Raw genomic sequence first — 19,455 nt, forward strand, 5'->3', positions numbered from 1 at the left:
CTCATTGGCTTCAATCAAAAGAAAGAAAACTTTGTCATGCAATTTTGGGGAAAGCATAAAGGAAGATTAAATATATAAAATGTAAAGAGAAAGTTACTTTTTAAAGTTCTGTGCATAAAGCAATGTTTTACTATTAAACAATTTGACTAGTATACTTTTATGACTATGCTTGAAATAATCATATTTGTTTAATCTTCTACATTGTTAAAGAAAACATATATTATATTTAAAGGTAAAGAGGCACAATAAGCTAATTTATGTTAAAATAAATGTGATTAGATAGATTAAGAAATTAGTCTCAGAAGAGGACTTAGAGAATACACTGAATGCCTGAGCTATTCATGGGTGGGGTTTGTTTCCTCATAGGAGGTTTGGACTTTTTTTATCTCATTTTTAATGTTATATTTTTCAGCTTCTTTTAATTGGGTGTTTATAAATTATAATTACTTTGTCAAAACAAATGAAAAAAGTAATTTCACTTACTTAAATATGTTCAATTTCTGGTAAAGATATTCACATATGGCTAGCAATTTTGATAGTAACAATCTATGAAATGTATTTCTATCAATATAAGTGGTTTAAATAATAATTGTAAAAGGGGAAGTTGTTTAAAATATTTGAAAATGCTCAATGCACAAATTACTTTTCTACAGGAGACATGCCTTGTGCAAGAAGACATAAATAAAATAAAGACAAATAAATATACAGTTTAGTAAGCTCCCATTATAAACAAAAAAGGAGAAGAGTAGCAGTTTTATGGAAAAACTCAATCTTACTATCCAAAATCATAAATACATATCACAACAGATCAGGGATGTTTTGTCTAGTGAAAATATCATTAAGTAGGAAAACATTATTCACCACTACAATGGAAATTTAATATTAACAAGAGACTTCAATTGTTTACTAAATGATCATGACACTGATGGAAAAACACATGTAAGAAAATAGCAACATCAAAGGTACTATCTGATTTCATTGACACCTTTACTATTGTAGTCATTAATATGTATACTGATATGAATTCATTATTTTTTACTCACTATTCCCACCAACATAGTACACAATCAAGAATAGAGTGTACACATAAAAAGATCTAACTGTAAAACTACATAAAGTCAAAGTAATCACATGTCCATTGTCAGACCATAATGCACTTACTTTTGACATGGATTTTAATGCAAAGCAAACAATAAATTTAACTAGAATACCATTATACATAAAACATCTAAAAAATGAAATCATTTTATGTAAAGAGATACAGAACTTTTTAGACATAAATATCACTGAAGATATATCAGAGATATATGTATGGGACTCATTGAAGTCATTCTTATATGGCAAAGGTTTAGCATTGTTTAATAATAAGAAAAAGCAATGGAACAAAGACTTATCTGATTTACAAACAAAAATTGATAAGTCAAAATTGGATATTCATAAAGGGAAAAACACAAGTGAACTTGACATGAATAAAACATACTTACAGACATTACATCATAAGTCAACGATCAGTCTATAGACAATTAAACTATATTCCTACTCAATGAACCCTAGAAATAAAAAAGAATAGCAAACATAACTAAAAAAAAATTAAAAAAAACAAATCAGATAAAGGGAATGCATATTCCAGACACTAAGAAGAATGTATCAAACTTAGAAGGAATACCAGAAGCCTTTAAATTATATTTTCATAAAGAAAATGTGCAGATTGAAAAAAAATAGAACCACAAAACATATTAAAAACCTTCTTTAGGAAAAATATCACAACTAAATTATTAGATGATCATATAAAGTTAATAGATAAATCACAATGACTGAACTTAAATCCAGAATTAATAAATTAAAGGTAAATAAAGCTCCAGGTAAATATAATATTATATCAGAAATGTTCAAATTACTAACTAAAGAAGCACTAACAGTTTTGTTAAAAGTGTTCACTTTACTAAAAGATTGCAAGAACATTTCTCCTTGATGGAAATACACAGTAATATAGCCTATTTTGAAGCTAGATAAAAGTGCAAGTGAATGTTCATCTTATAGGCCAATATCCTTATTGAATGTAGATTACAAGATTTTTGCAGCAATACATGCAGCTAGAATTAAACAGTTGCTTCCACTGTTCATTGATGAAGCTTAAATGGGCTTTATAAAGACAGAAACACATATGATAATATTAAGAGAATCCTATCCTTAATTGATTATATTAACTTTACAAAGAATAATATGAATATGGTAACTCTAGACATAAATAGTGCCTTTTATTCAGTTTGCTGCATTTATTTATAGCTGGTTTTAGAAGAATATGGATTCTCACAAAAATTTAGTCTATTAATTAAAGCTCCTTATGAAAAATAATAAGCATACATAAAGATTGCTTCATGCTTTTCTAAGCCTATTGAAATCACTAATGGCACAAAATAGGGATGCCCTGTGTTTCCTTCCATCATTCACTATGGTCATAGAACTGTCCACAAACAGTATTAGTGTGAATGAAAATATTAAAGGTATACAACTTGACAATAGTCTAGAAATGAAGGTTCAGCTATTTGTGGATAATATTCTGTTAACCTTAAATGATAATAACATCTGGCTAAAAGCTTTATTAAACTCAATTGAACAGTTTCAGAGGCTTTTGGGTCTTAAGTTTAATGACAGCAAGACAATGATCTTACTTATAAACTCAGGCAAGAAAGATTTAGACAAAGAATTTTCCAAATATTTAGCAGCTGACAATAAAATTAAATATCTAGGGGTAACAATAACAAATGACCTAGACAAAACAATCACAATGAATTACAGTAATGTTTAAATCAAATTAAAAGTCTCATACTGAAATTAAATAAATTATTGTTTCCAATGAAACACAGATTTTATAGAATTAAAATGATTATTTTTCCAAATTTATTTTACTGTATACAAACCTTTTCTCTTCTCCTCCCTAAATCTTATATAACACAATTCAATAGAGTAATGCTAAACTTTCTATAGCACCCTAATAAACCTAGGATAGGTATAAATTATCATTTAAATGATTGGGAAACAGGGAGAATTAGTCTTTTCAGATATATAAATATATGTATTGTCATCTATCATAAAGACAATGTCATTATGGATAAACACATATTACACACCCCAATGAAAGCAATTACATGAAAGAATATTGTAAAAATCAGGTTTTACATTGTCAGCAATTTTCTTTGGATGATAGGAGAGCAGATAACACAAAATAAACACAAACATATAAGTTCCATGTTCATAGCATACATATTAAATACATATAACACCCTTTTGAATAAAAAAAAACAGGCATAAAAGTTGGGCCATTTTTGTTATACCCTATTGCATGTATGCTGAACAATATCAGTACTTTTGATATTCACATAACCAAAACTCTTAAGAGAAATTAATTGATTTATTGGCACCAACTGTTAGAATCTGAGAAAGTTCTAACAATGGAACAAGTAACAATTAAATTCAACTTAGACAATAATCTGTGGCTAATAATACAATATATAAGACAATATATCACAAACAGATTAGAAACAAAGTAGCTAACAATCAAACAAAATGTTCCTAAACTAATAGAATATATGATCTCCTTTACAACACAAACTGTTCATGGAAGAGGCCACTTATCAAACATATATAAAATAATCATAAAAAGAAATATCATAAAGAAAATTTTTGGGACTATTATAAAACTATCAATAATGAATATCCTAGTGATGCTGATAGAAGGTTAATACTTGTCTCTGCAAAGCAAATAACTCTTTCTTTACATTGGAAGCTATTCACATGGAAATGTATTCATAGATGTTATATAACACCACACAAAATGGAACTAATATTTAAACAAGATATTGGATGTTGGAGATGTAAAATAAAACTGAAAGCAGATTGGCAACATATGTTCTATGATTGTCAACTGTTTAAAACATATTTGGTGAAAATAAATTATTTCTTACAAACAGTGCTAATGATAAATGTCAGTTTTTTACATCACTGATTTTATTTAATGCTCCTGTACCTCAATGTTTTCCTAGAACAAAAATGTTACTTCTATAGGCATTGTCAGCAATTGCATGTAAAATTATAACAAGCGATTGGAAAAGTGAGACTTCTGCTACATTTAAAGAATACAGAAGTACTGTATTGAATTTATCACGAATAGAATTAACCAACATCAGAAGAAAAGAAAGCATAACATCTTGTTATTATAACGTATGGTAAAAGTGATTGAAATACTAGTGAAAAAGATGGTAATATTTCATGAGATGAATCTTGATTGTAAAGATGTAAATCATACTTGCTAAATTAGACATCAGTGTAAATAGTTTTGATTTATTGTTTTATTATGTTTGTTGATGCTGTTTGTTGTTAACTTGCATAACTGTTATTTATATATTATAAAGATATGGAATAATATATCTATTTGAAAAAATTCAATAAAAATTTTGGGAAAAAAAACTGCAATTCATTACTTTATAACCTCTCTCTTTAATGACCCAATACAACACTTTGTGCAAGTGATGATAACTGTGCCATATCCCTGTTTTCTATCTTTTGAATTCAGGGATACAAAAGCTGTCTGATGCTCATGGTGTGTACCTACCTTTTAGTGTTTAGTAGATCTGCTTTTGTTTTGTTGAACTGCTCATCGTACCTTTGCCTTATATTGGCCTTGGAAATTAGTCAGCTGATAGTATCAAAATTTTATAACTGTATAGTGCAGGGTTGTCAAACTCATTTATCCCAGCGGGCCACATTTCAACAGAGTATACAGTACATAGGCCAGGTAATTATCAGATTGAGACCACTTATTAGAGGACTAATGCAATAATACTAATGATGATAATAAAAGTAATAATAATAATGGTGATAATAATGAAGAAATGTCAATTTAGCAAAGAAAGTAAAGCTATTTACCTTAATTCCTGGTACTACTGCTCTGAGAAACTTGGCAACCCTTGGCCTGCACAACTGCATTAGTGTTTGGCACTCAGGATTGAGCTACAGAAAATGCTACAAATTTAGTAACTTTTTCTTTGAGTTGACTATTAAGATTTGCTGAAAGTCATTAATTCTATCTGCAACTGTATTTCTTGAAAGGCTTATGTTTGCAAATGCTTGATGTTTTTCAGGGTCAATACTTCCGTGGCCACCAGCATACATTTCTTTATGAACTCCCCCTCCAAAAAAGGCTTTGATGATGCAGCTGCTTTTATAGTGACTGTTCTAACTCTCTAACTTTTTTCATGCATTTTTCCACTATATTCATCATACTTCAAAGCATGAATTCGTCTGCAATGCCTGCGAATGTTATATTTCTTTACCACAGCTATGTTTTGCTTACAAACCAAACAAGTTGGTTTTCCATTCACTTCAGGAAAAAGGACAAGGTTTTCCACTTTTCCTGCACCACACAATGTTCTTCATTAACTGTTCTTTTCTTTGAAAACATGAAGGGATTCAAAGTATTTTTTATATATTTATATATATTCAATCTAACACTTCAACTCACAAAGCAAGACTACTGCTTAAAGACAGATTGCTCGATGACAGCTACCCAAAACAATAACCAAAATCTGATGCAATGCAATCAAAAGCACAGGACTGGCCACTAGTTTGACTAGAAGTACCCACTTATTTTTTTGAAACACGCCTACATTTCAGTTTGTGGGATATCTTCTGACTATCCCACACAAGTGACTTTGGGGACACTGATTAGCTGCATTCACTGCCCGTCATGGGCCTTTTTGTCCCTCCTCCCTAAACAGGACTGACTGTAACTCTAAATGATTTGTGAGAAAACTACACATTTTATGAAGAACAGACCAAAATATGAGGCAAAAACTGGACATTCTGTGTAATTCCAGACAGGTGAGAGGTATTTTGGGATAGGGATAGCAATGAAGAGACTGTGTGGGTAAGAGATCTGAGTGAGTGAGTGAGTGAGTGAGTGAGTGAGTGAGTGAGTGAGTGAGTGAATGTATGAAAGCAGAAGCAACTGTGTGTGTGAGAGATCTGAGAGAGAGAGAGAGAGAGAGAGAGAAAGAGTGAGTGAATGCATGTATGAAAGCTGAAGAGACTGTGTGGATAAGCAATCAAAGTGACTGAGTGAATGCATGTATGAAAACAGAAGCAACTGTGTGTGAGAGACTGGAGAGGGACAGGGAGTGAATGCATGTATGAAAACAGAAGCAACTGTGTGTGAGAGACTGGAGAGGGACAGGGAGTGAATGCATTTATGAAAGCTGAAGAGACAGTGTGGGTGAGCATTCAGAGAGAGTGACTGAGTGAATGCATGTATGAAAGCTGAAGAGACTGTGTGGGTGAGTGATCTGAGTGAGTAAGTGAGTGAATGCATGTATCAAAGCAGAAGCCACTCTGTGTGTGAGAGATCAGAGACAGAGAGTGAGTGAATGCATGTATGAAAGCTGAAGAGACTGTGTGGGTGAACAATCGGAGTGAGTGAATGAATGCATGTATGAAAGCTGAAGAGACTGTATGGGTAAGCAATCTGAGACATTGACTGGGTAAATGCATGTATGAAAGCTGAGGAGACTGTGCAGGTGAGCGATCAGAGTGAGTGAGTGAATGCATGTATTAAAGCTGAAGAGACTGTGTAGGTGACTGATCAGAGTGAATGAGTGAGTGAATATATGTATGAAAGCTGAAGAGACTGTGTGGGTGAGCAATCGGAGTGAGTGAGTGAGTGAGAGAGTGAGTGAGTGAGTGAGTGAGTGAGTGAGTGAGTGAGTGAGTGAGTGAATGCATGTATTCATAGACTGATGTCTTGAAACATAGACAGGAAGAGAGTGTGATGAGTTGTGGTTTAATGGAAGGTTGCTCGGCTGGTAGCCAGGCTGTGTACAGGAGGGCAGCTGACTCTGCCTCGGGCTGCATGTGGGAGTGTGTTTGACTCCCCTGGTATAGTGAATGCTCTAGTAAGGGCTATAAAGTCAGAAACTGCAATGTGTATCATTACTTTCTAATGTCTTTCTTTAATGATTTTCCATGACAAATGTATGGTGCACACCATAAGTCATGCCATCATATTCAGATCTTAGGATTGTGTGACAGCACTATAGGCAAACCTAATCAGAACAGTAATACAGTGTAATGCTCTCTTTTGCATATACCTCAACAGACATATGCAGCAGCAGAATAGATCACAGAACTTTCTCAAGATAACATAGTGCCTACAAACAATGTCATGATGTATGTGAATAGAGTAAAAGCCATGTCACTATAATCTGACTTGCATAGGATGAGATGATGTCTGCCTGCCCTCCAAGCCAGTGTCTGACCATGCCCTGGTGAGATGACTGCATACTCAAATATCTGATATAACTGATGATATCAGCAGTGTTTGTTGATAATATGGTAATAACAGTGTCCTGCATGCTGCGTTAAAAGGGTCTCTGTAAAGTCAAGCAAGAGCTCACACACACACACACACACACACACACACACACACACACACACACACACACACACACTTGACTGCAGTGAGACTAGAACCCCTACCTAAGGACAGAGACTACAGAACACAGTACTTAACACAAGGACCACAGCACAATTCTGACTTTTGCAAGACTGCAGCTGACTTTATAGCACATGACATCAGCAGGTCATGCTTGAGACAAGATGTTGGCATGCCTGCATAATGGCACCAGGTTCATATGAGGTTACTAGGCTAATAGCCCTAGGGCCTTTTCAAGCCTAGCAAAGTTGTACCATTGTTTTCATATAGACCAAGATATGTAGTCCATATTTGCAAATCCATGATCAGCACTGGTTGCCCCTGTCTAAGAGTGACACAAGTGAAACCACTGGGGTAATTTTACAATTTCCCATCCACTTGTCCAAGTTATACTTAAATAGGGTTATTGATGAACTCAGTTTCATTTGAACTGGGAGTTTTTTCCATAGCAGTGGCAATCTCTGTGAGACATATCTGTCTCTCCAGCATGTCCTGTTGATATCGCTGGCTAGGTTAAGGTCCATACAGCAAGCGAGTCTTGTCCCATTTGATTTGCAGGAGGTGCAACATTTCCATTAATGCAGGGATCAAGAGTGTTCTGTAGGCCAGGCAGAAGTCGCCTATCATCAGTCTATACAATACAGAGTACAGTGACAGGGTCTTCAGTCTGTCCATGTAGGTCATGTGTTGAAGTCCCTGGATTTTCTTGGCGAGAAACTTCTTAGGTCTCTCCAGCTCCTGCAGGTGTCTCGTGAGGTACATGCAAAAGGGAACATTGTACTCTATTACTAGTCTGATGAGGGACAAATACAGTGGACTGACTGCATACTTAGTCTTGGATGTTATGGTCTTACTTATGAGGTGTGCAATATAAAAGGCCTTCTTTACCACTATGGGCACATGATGATTAAAGCTGATGTTGCTATAAACCTGCATTCCCAAATCTCTCACCACTGTGTTGGAACATAGGGGTGTATAATTAATAGTGTCATTTGCAGGTACCTCTCTTTTGCCAAAAGGGATTATAGTGCAGATTTTTTTGGGGTTAACCTTAAGTGTCTGTGACATTGGCAACAATCATTTATGTATGTAAGCCCATTTGTAGTATGTTGACATTCTTTGGAGATTCAATGATTGCACACAGTTTGCAATCGTCAGCAAACTTGATGAATCACAGGCCATCTGTTATTGCCTGAATTTCTGATAAATAGATTCCAAACAGTAGGAAGCCCAGCACAGACCCTTGTGGAACGACAGTGGTAACAGGTCAACTGTTAGAGGTGGAATCCCAAAGTATGTCTATATGTGTTCTGTTGGTGAGCTAGTCTAATGACGTATGGGTTAATACCTACCTGGCTGATTTTCTCATGGATGCTTGAGTGGGAGATTGTGTCAAAGCTCTTGGCCAAGCTGAGATAGGCAGTATATACTGATTTGCCTTCTTCCAGGACCTTGGTGATACTCTTGAAGAATTCCACTAGGTTTATCAGGTATGATCTACCTTTAATGAAGCCAAACTGGGTCTGGTCAAGAGTTTGAAGGTCAACAATGCTCTTGCTGATAAGGTACAAGATGATTCTCTCCATAGCCTTACAGCCAAGGATGGTCAGGCTTATAGGTCTATAGTTCTCCAGGTCAGTTGAGGGACCCCCTCTGTACAAGAGGAGTACAGTTGCTGTTTTCCACTCTGCTGGGGCAAAGCCAGTACTTAGATTGTGGTTGAAGAGAGAATCCAGTTGTTCTGCTAACTCTTGCTTTACACAGTTTAGTGAGCACCCAGGGATATTATCCAGTCCCACAGAGGCTATGTTTTGGCCTTGGCAAGTGCGATTATGATTATAGGTAGAGAACTGGTGACATGTATGTTTTGTGGTATGATTGCTGGAGACAGGGGTGTGAAATTTTTGCCAAATGTGTCTGCTAACTGGCTGGTGACGTCCTCAGGTTCAGTATGAGTGGTACTGTCCACAATGAATTTGGTGAAAAGCTGGGCCTTCCCTTTTACATTACAGACATAGCTAAAGAATGCTTTGCGATCATACTTAGCTATGGATGCTAATTTAGTTTTGTAATTAGCTTTACAGGACTTTACAAGATGTCTCATTTGCTTGTTAAAGGTATGGAGGGTGCCCTTTTGCTGAGACTGATCCTCTAATTTCTGGACATCAGTTTCTTTCTAATATTGTATAACCTATTTATACTAGCTGTCCACCAGGGTGGCTTGTTTTTCCATGAGAAAGTTTTGATCCATTCTGGTATGGCTAAGTCTATACACTTGTAAAGCTGTTATACAGGGCATTTGTGTACACCTCCATATAGGAGTATTTACTGTCAGTGGTGTCAGGAAGTTTGAAACTATGCATGTCATCATTTAGGAGGGTATAGTTTGCTTTGGAGAAACTTTTCAACATTTTGGATCCTGAGGTGGGTCAGGTAAAATTGTTACATTGAATGTGACTGATTTATGGTCAGACCTTAAAAGGGAAGGTCTCACACATGGGATGGTGCAGTGATCTCCCATGCTGGTGAGTACTAGGTCAAGGACATACCATCCCCAGTGGGGGTGTAGACTAAGTGTTCCAGAGCATTTGTGTTTACAAAGTGCAGTAACCTTAGGGTGAGCATATTTGAACTCATATATGCTTCCCAATTGATGGAAGGATAGTTAAAGTCACCCATGCCTAGAGTGTCTGGCTGTATTATGAGTGACTCAAGAAGGTCCAGGAAGGCATTGCATGGTTTTCATGGTTCATGTTGGTAAACTTGTAGCTAACAATGATGCGGACAGAGGTCTTTCTAACAGTTAGTTGGACTTGGAGTAACTCTAGGGAGTCTTACTGCTTAACCATTCTTAAGGTGTATTTGTCTTTTATGAGGATGGATACACCTCGTCCTTTGTTTCTTTCACATTCATTTTGCAACCTGAATGTGTGGAAGGCATTATAGCCTTCTATGGCCGGAGACTCCATGCAGTCCTAAACCATGTCTCTGACTGCACAAACATTGATATCTTTACATATAATCAGTGCCTCCATTCAATGTAGTTTCTGCTTTACACTCCTAGCATTAAGCAGCATAACCCTGAGTTTGTCTTTTGAGGATATTTTTACGTCAGGAATTTTGTTTTTATGACATTGCCTAAAAAAGGCACTATGGGAGAGGCAAGTAACTTTTCCAGTAGCTGAAAGTCAAGAGTTGACAGATGAAGACCACCAATGGCAAAGCAGCATGGTTTGTTGACCATATCATCCCAGACTGGCAAATATTGGATCCCCCTGGATTAACACCAGTAGGTAAGCCAATTGCTGAAGTTGATAATTATTTTATTTGTAATGAGGCTTCATCCGTGGCAAAGGTAGAATGCTGCTTAGGGCTATGGACATACCTGCATGGGAAAGGTAATCCGAGAGCTCAGTCATATCTCTCTTCATATAGTCCAGTGAGGTACATTTCAAGTCATTAACTTCAACACAGAGTACGACAGAAGTGTAACCGTGCTTGTTGTTGAGAAATGTGAGTGCGTGCATGACTTGTGGATCCTGGCACCTGACAGGCAACTGACCGTGACTTTTGCCTTGTACAACCTGGTGAGGGGAACATCTGTGTTTCTCCCTATGGATTTGCCTATGATCAAGACATTGGTTTTCAGGTGTTTTGCCTTAAGGGCTTAATGGCTGATACACTGATATGTTTCTTTTTATGTGTAGTGGGTTCTGTTGGGACTGTAATGTTTGCAGAAGGTTTTCATTTGTGAGGTCTCTGCTCCTTTGGTAAGCTTCTTAGGTTCATATGTTTACAGGGTGGTACTAGGCTATCTGCAATAGGGCCTATACAAGCCTAGCCATAGCAATTCCATGGCTATTTCTTCCCACAATAATTACTTCCCTGGACCCTGTCTAGCAGGGTGGCTGACGTGATCCCCGGAATGAATTTCCTATCTCCCATCCAATCGTCAAGGTACCTTTTGAAGAGGGCCAAAGATGCACTCTGCTTGACATGTATGGGCAATCTATTCCAGAGTCTGGGGAGTCTCTGGTTCAGGAACCTATCCCTCCAGCATGTTTTGTTCATTGTGATGACAAGGTTTAGATCCCTGGAGCATGTGGCTCTGAGGGATTGGGATGTCTTTAATTGTAGCATGTCCAACACCTCTGGGGTTTGACATGGCCTTGTATGTTAAGTAAAGATTGCCTCTGAGTAGACGATATACGACAGAGTATAGCTGGAGTTTTTTTAGATGGTCAGCATTGGGCATCTGCTTTAGGCCTGTGATTCTTTTAGTGAAGTATTTCTGTCGCCTTTCCAGTTGCTGCAGATGTCTTGAGAGGTACATACCAAATGGGGGTTGTATTCTATAATGGGTCTAATGACGGATGAGTACAGTGGGATAATGACCTCCTTTTTTTCTGGATGAAAAGCCCTTAGTGATGAGGTGTACCACATAGAAGGATTTCCTGACTGTTGTGGCAATGTGGTTATCGAAGGTGAGATCACTGTCCACCTGTGTCCCTAAGTCCCTTATCACACTTTCAGTGTTTAGTGTACTGCCACTTATGTGGTAATTCATGGGTACATGTTTTTTCCCAAAGGAGATAACTATACATTTCTAGGCATTGAGCTTGAGCCCATTGCTCTGGCACCAAGCATCTGTTTCTGTAAAGCCCTTTTGTAGAATATCTCCATCATTTGGGGATTCAATAATGGCTCCCAGTTTGCAGTCATCTGAGAACTTTGTTAACCAGAGTCCTTTAGTGTTGGCCTGTTCTTCAGAGAAGTAGATGCCAAACAAGAGCGGTCCCAGGACTGAACCCTGAGGTACTCCCACTTGTCACTTGTCTGGAGCTGGATTTGGAGTCGGCTACTTTTACAGTGTGGGTTCTGTCAGTAAGCCAGTTAGCAACCCATTGACTGACGTAGGGATTAATGCCCAGCTTAGTAAGTTTATCTATGGTTCCAGAGTGGGGGATGGTGTCAAAGGCCTTGGCTAGGTCCAGATAGGCTGTGTGGACCACCTTACCCTCATCCACAGCTCTGGAGACTGATTCAAGGAAGTCAATCAGGTTCAGGAGACATGATCGGCCCTACAAGAGCTGAAACTGGGTGGGGTCCAGTGTTTGAAGGTTGCCAATGTCTTTGTTTATAAGTTCCATGATAATACATTCTATGGCCTTGCAGATCAGGCTCATCAGACTGATGGGGCGGTAGATCACAGGATCCAAGGTGGATCCCCCTTGTGGAGTGGGATACCTGTAGCTGTGCACCACTCAGTGGGCACTAAGCCTCTAATGACTACCTCTGAGTATGTGGGGTTATGTATTGTGCACTTGGTCTGTTGAGGAGGTGAAGTGTGTTTGTTGACAACATGTTTGATATCTGGTTTGTTGTTGCCTGACAGAGAGAATATTTACTCTAGATTCATTGTATGGTTGCATCTTTCACATATTGTATTTGTAAGTTTTACGAGCACATGGTTGTCAGTATACATGAGGCAATAGAAGCTTAGCTTTGTAAAATCACAAGTACACTTACTAAGCATATTTAGATGGTCATTATTAGCAGGGCAATTTTGTGAGCAACAACAGCTGGGCCTGTCTCTGAGGGGCATAGGTGCCAGCCCAGAGGTGACTTTACAATCACCCAACAAGTAGTGAAGGTTCTGGTTGAACGGGATCACTGAGGAACATGGCTTCACATGCAATAGGACCCTATAACAGACGAGTGTGAGATGCTGGGGGGTATATCTGTCTCCCCTGTATGTTCTGTTGATGTCACAAGCTAGATTGAGAACCCCGGCTCAAGTTATTCCTGTCCAATTTGATTTGCAGATGTCCAGCATTTCCAGTAGGGTAGGGTCTGAGACTTCTCTGTAGGTCCGGCACATGTCAGCTCTCAGCAGCTTACAGGAAATTGAGTACAGTGACAGGTCTTGTAGTCTTTCCATGTATGTGATGTTTAGAGGACCTGCATTCTCCCAGTCACAAACCTCTATTTTTTCTCCATTTGCTGCAGTTGTATTTTTGAGGTACAGGCAGAAGGGATCCTTGTACTCAATTAGTGGTCTGATAAGGATGGAGTACAACAGAGTTATGACCTCTCTGGTCTTGGATGTGATGTCCGTATGTATGATGTGGGTCTATATTAGATCAGTGAATGCTTAAAAAAGTGAACACTGATTGATCGAACTTATGTAAGCGAAAGCTTACAATCTCGAACTATCAGAACAGTGATTTTTTTCCTAGGGAAAAAAATCGCTGATCCAAAACACATACACCAAACAAACAGCAATCCAGACACATACACCTAAAATCTGACACCTAACCCTACACTAAACTATACACACACCACTAACTATTCACTTACCTTAACCCAAACCCTAACCCTAAGGTCCATCACTATCGCACACTCACCTCACCCGCTCCCTAACCCTAAATCACCTAACCCTCCTTAACCCTCACGTCCACACAATCGCACACATACCTAACCCACACCATAACCCAAACTCACCTAACCCACCCTAATACTCACATCCACACAATCACACACTTACCTGAACCTGGCCCGTAACTTTCCACCACAGCACTGAAAATACTGAAGCAACAGAAACAGACAACCAAATTCTTTCCCTAGGAAAAAGTTCGGGTTTCTGTTGCTTTGATATTTTAATCTTTTGCTTACATACGTTCGATCAACCAGCGTTCACTTTTTTAAGAGCTTGCTGATCTAATATAGACCCGTATGATGTGTGCGATGTAGAATGTGTGTCTCACCACTATGGACACATAGTGATGAAAGTGTAGAGTGCTTTGCACATGTGTTCACAAGTCTCACAACACTGCGCTTGAGCTGAGAGGGCTGCTATGTATATCATAATTAACAGGGGTACTTCATTGCCAAAGGAAACAATGAGACATTGTTTGCTGTAAGGTTCAGTCTGTGTGTTTGGCACCAATTATTTCTTTCTGTCAGTCCCCTCTATAATATGTTGCCATCACTGGGGGAATCTATATGAGTGTGTGCAATTAACAGTCATCTGCAAACATGGTAAACCACAGGCCTCCTACCATTGTCTGCATTTAGAGAAGTAGTTTGCACACAGTTGAGGGTGCAGCACAGATCCTTGTGGTACTCCACTGGTGAGTGAGCTAGTGGTGGAGGTGCAGTGTGCAGTGTCAACTGTGAAAGTGTGTGTTCTGTTGGCGAGCCAGTTGCCTATCCAGCTGGTACTGTATGGCATAATTCCCATATGGAACATTTTCACTGTGAGACATGACTAGAGGATGTTGTCAAAGGCCTTGGATAACTACACATATGCATTGTGTCTTGTTATCTGTCATTAAGGTCTTTGGGGTCAGTATCAAAGAAGTCCACAAGATTCAATAGGCAAGATCTATCCTTGACAAACACAATAATTGTCAACTCATGTGTGTTGAAGGTCAACTATGTCGATGTGGATAAGGTCTATGCTGATCCCTTCCCTCGCCTTTTAGATAAGACTTGTTAGGCTTATCAGTCAATAGTTGTAGTTTTGCTTGTTACCAGATTGATGTGCATTGCATATGACACAACATGTGATATTTACTTTCTCTAGTGTAGGAGATATATGTGTGAAAAAAGTACTGAGACACCACGGTTGTAGTACCTCGGGGGGAGCAACACATGACTATATTGTAAATATGTGACATGCTGTGAGATAGAGCCTTCATTTTTTTAACGTTTCCACATGTAATGTCATGTCATACACAAGAAATGGACAATAAACAGTAGTAATATTTAATAATATATAGTTTTCCATTGTGCAACAATTAGCAATGTGTATACATGTGCAAGATACACCTGTTTGTGCACTGCTTAACAGTGCACAAATGGGAGCCGTATTGCTGAAGTCTAACAGTTACTACTGTCTATGAAACACACCTGCTACTTAACTGACACGTGGCATTGATACTTTCCTTTTTGTGGCCTGATGTTACTGGGTTTGAATCCTTTTCTCTCTTTTTTTCCCCATGTTTGCGCACTGCTCCGCTTAGTACAAACATGGGAAATCAATGTCTGGTTTATCTGGTATGTGAGAAATTCAGCAGTGTGCCAACTGGAGCCCAGGAGCAGACAGGACCCAGATAGACAAAAATTGAAACCAGGTGCATTCAATTAATACTATTGGGCATAGCACAAACCTGATAAGTGATGTTGAGTGACAGTTAACAGCAAGACTTTAAGAATGAATAGTAAAATATGTAATACCATATAACTAATCCTGTGGCAGCAGGTGCCAGTGTAGTGCTAGAATACAGATGGTCCTGGGTTCTAGTACAGGGTGTCTGACCTTTACTTCACTGTTGTGAAATTGCAGTTTATAGCAATGAACTGCAACATAGACAAGTGTTTTCTTATCCTTGTTGTGGCAGCAAGTATAAGAGTAGGACTGCCATGCACATTGTCCTGGGTTCAAATACAGAAAATCGCATACACTTTTACTGTTGTTCCACCTCCAATTATAATCACTCTCATTTATAACACTGAACATAGTGTAGCTGATATTAATTATATACATGAGGGCTGAGACACCAATATTGTGTCAGTTATTTCTTTATTTATCTATGTATTATTACCTTTAAAAACATTACTCGGCAGTGCACACCCCTGAGAACTGTGTTTGCATGATGGTAAGTGGTACACAACATTTTCAAACAGTGTGCAACTCCCAGTAAACACAATAACTGGAACTGGTGGGAAACCATCAGTCTCCATTGCTGTTGATCCATGGAAGACATGGCAGGCATTCATGGAGAAGGTATGAGATTTAGGCCTCAGACATGGGGTGTCCAGGTGTCCAAGATTTTTGTTGGACTTCTAATGAATCACCAGAGTGCCAGGTTGCTGCAGGCAGATTATTCTGGGTCCAATTATAAGTCAGAGGCTTGGGATAGTTTGGTCTGGGCTGTGATCAATGCCAGCAGTATCCCCCACACTGATGACCAAATGTAGGTACCACTTTTGTGACCTACATCAGAGGAAGAGGGGTACCCTCAATGTTTCGATCAAGAAATTTAGGACACAGGACATCCCACAGATATGTAAGTATCAACTGCAGAGAGTGCTTATAAGGCTTAAAAGCTAAATGTAGGCAAGACTGTTATTCATAATGATATTTTCTTCTGTTCTATTTTTTCACAGCTGCCATTGAGAGGGAGTGCAATGCTAGAATCCATGCCACTAGGCTGGTGAGGATGAAAGAGGCATGTGATATGTATGCAGCAGATGAGTAGTTTTATTCTAGCATTTAAAGTTAAAGATAGCTTTTTTTATTTTATACAGTTGTATCAAATTGAGCATGCATATCTCAACTGTAAAAGCAAGTATGGATGCATTAGTCTGTAGCACAAACAAACAGCATAATATTACACTTTAGTCAGAGGTGGTGGGTTCAAATACCACACTTCCCAACTATACAATTACTGTTAATTCTTCAGTTATGTGTAACTTAAAAGTATAAAGTAAAAGCTGCATAACAGTGGCACTTGTACCCTGCTGTAAACCATAATCTGGATAATTGGAACATGCATATGTGCAGTATATGTACATGTAAAGAAGTACTTGCTTCAGTCTGTAGTACAATGTGTATCTGTTAAGAGCTGCTAGTCTTAAAAGTAATAAGTATTCTGTTAAGGGTGGTAGTCTTAAGAGTAAAGGTTAAGATAATATAGTCAAATAATTGTATTAATGCATTGCATGTTACAGATGAAGGTACTAATCTTATCACTTTTTTCCTCTCATCCCAACCCTTATCTTTTTTTTTTATGTGTCATCAATATGTGTCCATGCCATCCATGTCTACCACATCACAAAATGCTACACAGCACAGCAGGGTAGGCCTGCCTCACAGGATCACCTGCCCTCACTCAACCAGCCCTGGCACCATTGCCTAGCACATCTGGGAGCCACCCTGGTAGCATTACCACTGTTGCCCCTGCACTACCTGCCTCTCATGTAGTTCTAACCCAGAGGATAAGCCAGTGGTTCCCTCTGGGAGCAGTGTCAGGGATGGTGAGTTTATCACATGTGCTGAACTGCCAGGGATGGTGCATAGGGTTGTGCCCCACACTGTTGATTAATGCCTATGCCAGATGGAAGGGCTTCTCTTCCTCAATTTATGTAGGACAGGTAGGAGGAAAAGAAAATGCTGAGCTTTGCAGCCAGTGGAGGAGTGAGGTGACAGTGATGATAGTCCTGGGTGTGAGGACTCGATTCTTACAGTCAACCAGCTTGATGTCCATGGGCCCCGGATGTCCCCACCCTCACCTCATCCATGGTATCCATCAATATCTTGTGTCTATTACCATCAATGTATCTTGTCTTGTTTGTCTTGTCTTTCTGCAATTGCTTCCTCCTCTACCCAACTTACCAGACCCAGACATACCTACATCCCTTCCCAAACATTCCTGTCTCTGTCCAAAAAAATGTCCCATGCATAGCTGCCCATTTTGCATACATGTCTTCTTGACACACTTGATTTGGTCCAATCGGCTATACAACATGATTGTGTTGTAGTGAAACCTCACTCTAGAGGTGACAATCTAAATTCAACTAATATTTGCATATATTATCAGTTTTTACTGTTGAAGAAACAGATAGCTATGGTTCTTTCTTACCTCCCTCCTGCACATTCCTGTATTGCTTTCCATTTATTCTTGCCCCTGCTTGCTCCCTATTTCACCACTATCCTATCTTCCTCATTTATTTTCTTTAATGCATTATTGGGCAATGGTGTGCTTCACACACCAACGTGCAGCAACGGTAAAGCAAAAGTACTTAAACGTGTTAGATTCAGTTGTATTCAAACCCAGTATATCTGCCCCCAAAAGGAAATGTATTACTGCATTAACTGCATTAACATGTGCCACCACAGAGTCAGTTAAGTAGCAGGTGTTTTCCAGAGACTCAGTACTAACTCTCAGACTTTAGCATCCCCATTTCACCACTGTCCTATCTTTCCCATTATTCTTTGATGCATTATTGCGCAATGGTACACATTGAACACCAACGTGCACCAATGGTAAAGCAAAAGTAGTAAAAAGCATTAGATACAATTGTATTACAACCCAGTGCCATCCAAACAGGAAAGTATCACTGCGTTAACACCTGCTACCGCAGAGTCAGTTAAGTAGCAGTTGTATTCAACTAGACTCAGTACTGTTAGACTTTAGCAATGTGGCTCACATTAGTGCAGTGCTTAGCAATGAGCAAACAAGTGTATCTTGCATGTGTATACACTTTGCTAACTGTAGCATAAACCCTCTGCTCTTTGCTCTATGGAAATGTATATATTATCCTGTGTTTCTGCTGTTTTCTGTCCACTCCCTTTGTATGACATGAAAGTACATGTAGAAACATCGCAAACTGAGGGCCCTATCTAACTGTATGTCATGTATTTAAAATACATCCATATGTTGGCAGCCCCCAAGCACTACAACTCTGGGGTCTCAGTACACCCAAAAAAACAAAATCCAGCAAAGAAAAAAAGGCCAGCACTCAACGGTGGTACATAAAATATTTAATCAATCTCAGTACTTTTTCCACACATATATCAACCACACTACAAAGGTCATATCAAATGTCATGTGCTATGCAATGCAATCCACATCAATTTGTAACATGCAGCACTGCAACTACTGACCCATATGCCTAAAAACTGAAGAACCACACCAGCAAATGGAACAAGCAGGCACGATGTAGGAAATGCACCACTTTAATAGCTCAAAAACCACACATTGACAATATTCCACAAATTAAGTGCTTTCTTCCCCAACTTCAAGGGACTCCATCAGAACGGTGTTCTGATGAAGTCCCTTGCAGTTGGGGGAGAAAGCGCTTAATTTGTGGAATATTGTCAATGTGTGGTCTTTGAACTATTAAAGTAGTGTATTTCTACATCGTGTCTGCTTGTTCCATTTGCTGGTTTGGTTCTTCAG

The sequence above is a fragment of the Protopterus annectens genome, chromosome 4.part1 (assembly GCF_019279795.1).
Source record: "Protopterus annectens isolate FY-2018-M chromosome 4.part1, PAN1.0, whole genome shotgun sequence".
Lineage (NCBI taxonomy): Eukaryota > Metazoa > Chordata > Ceratodontiformes > Protopteridae > Protopterus > Protopterus annectens.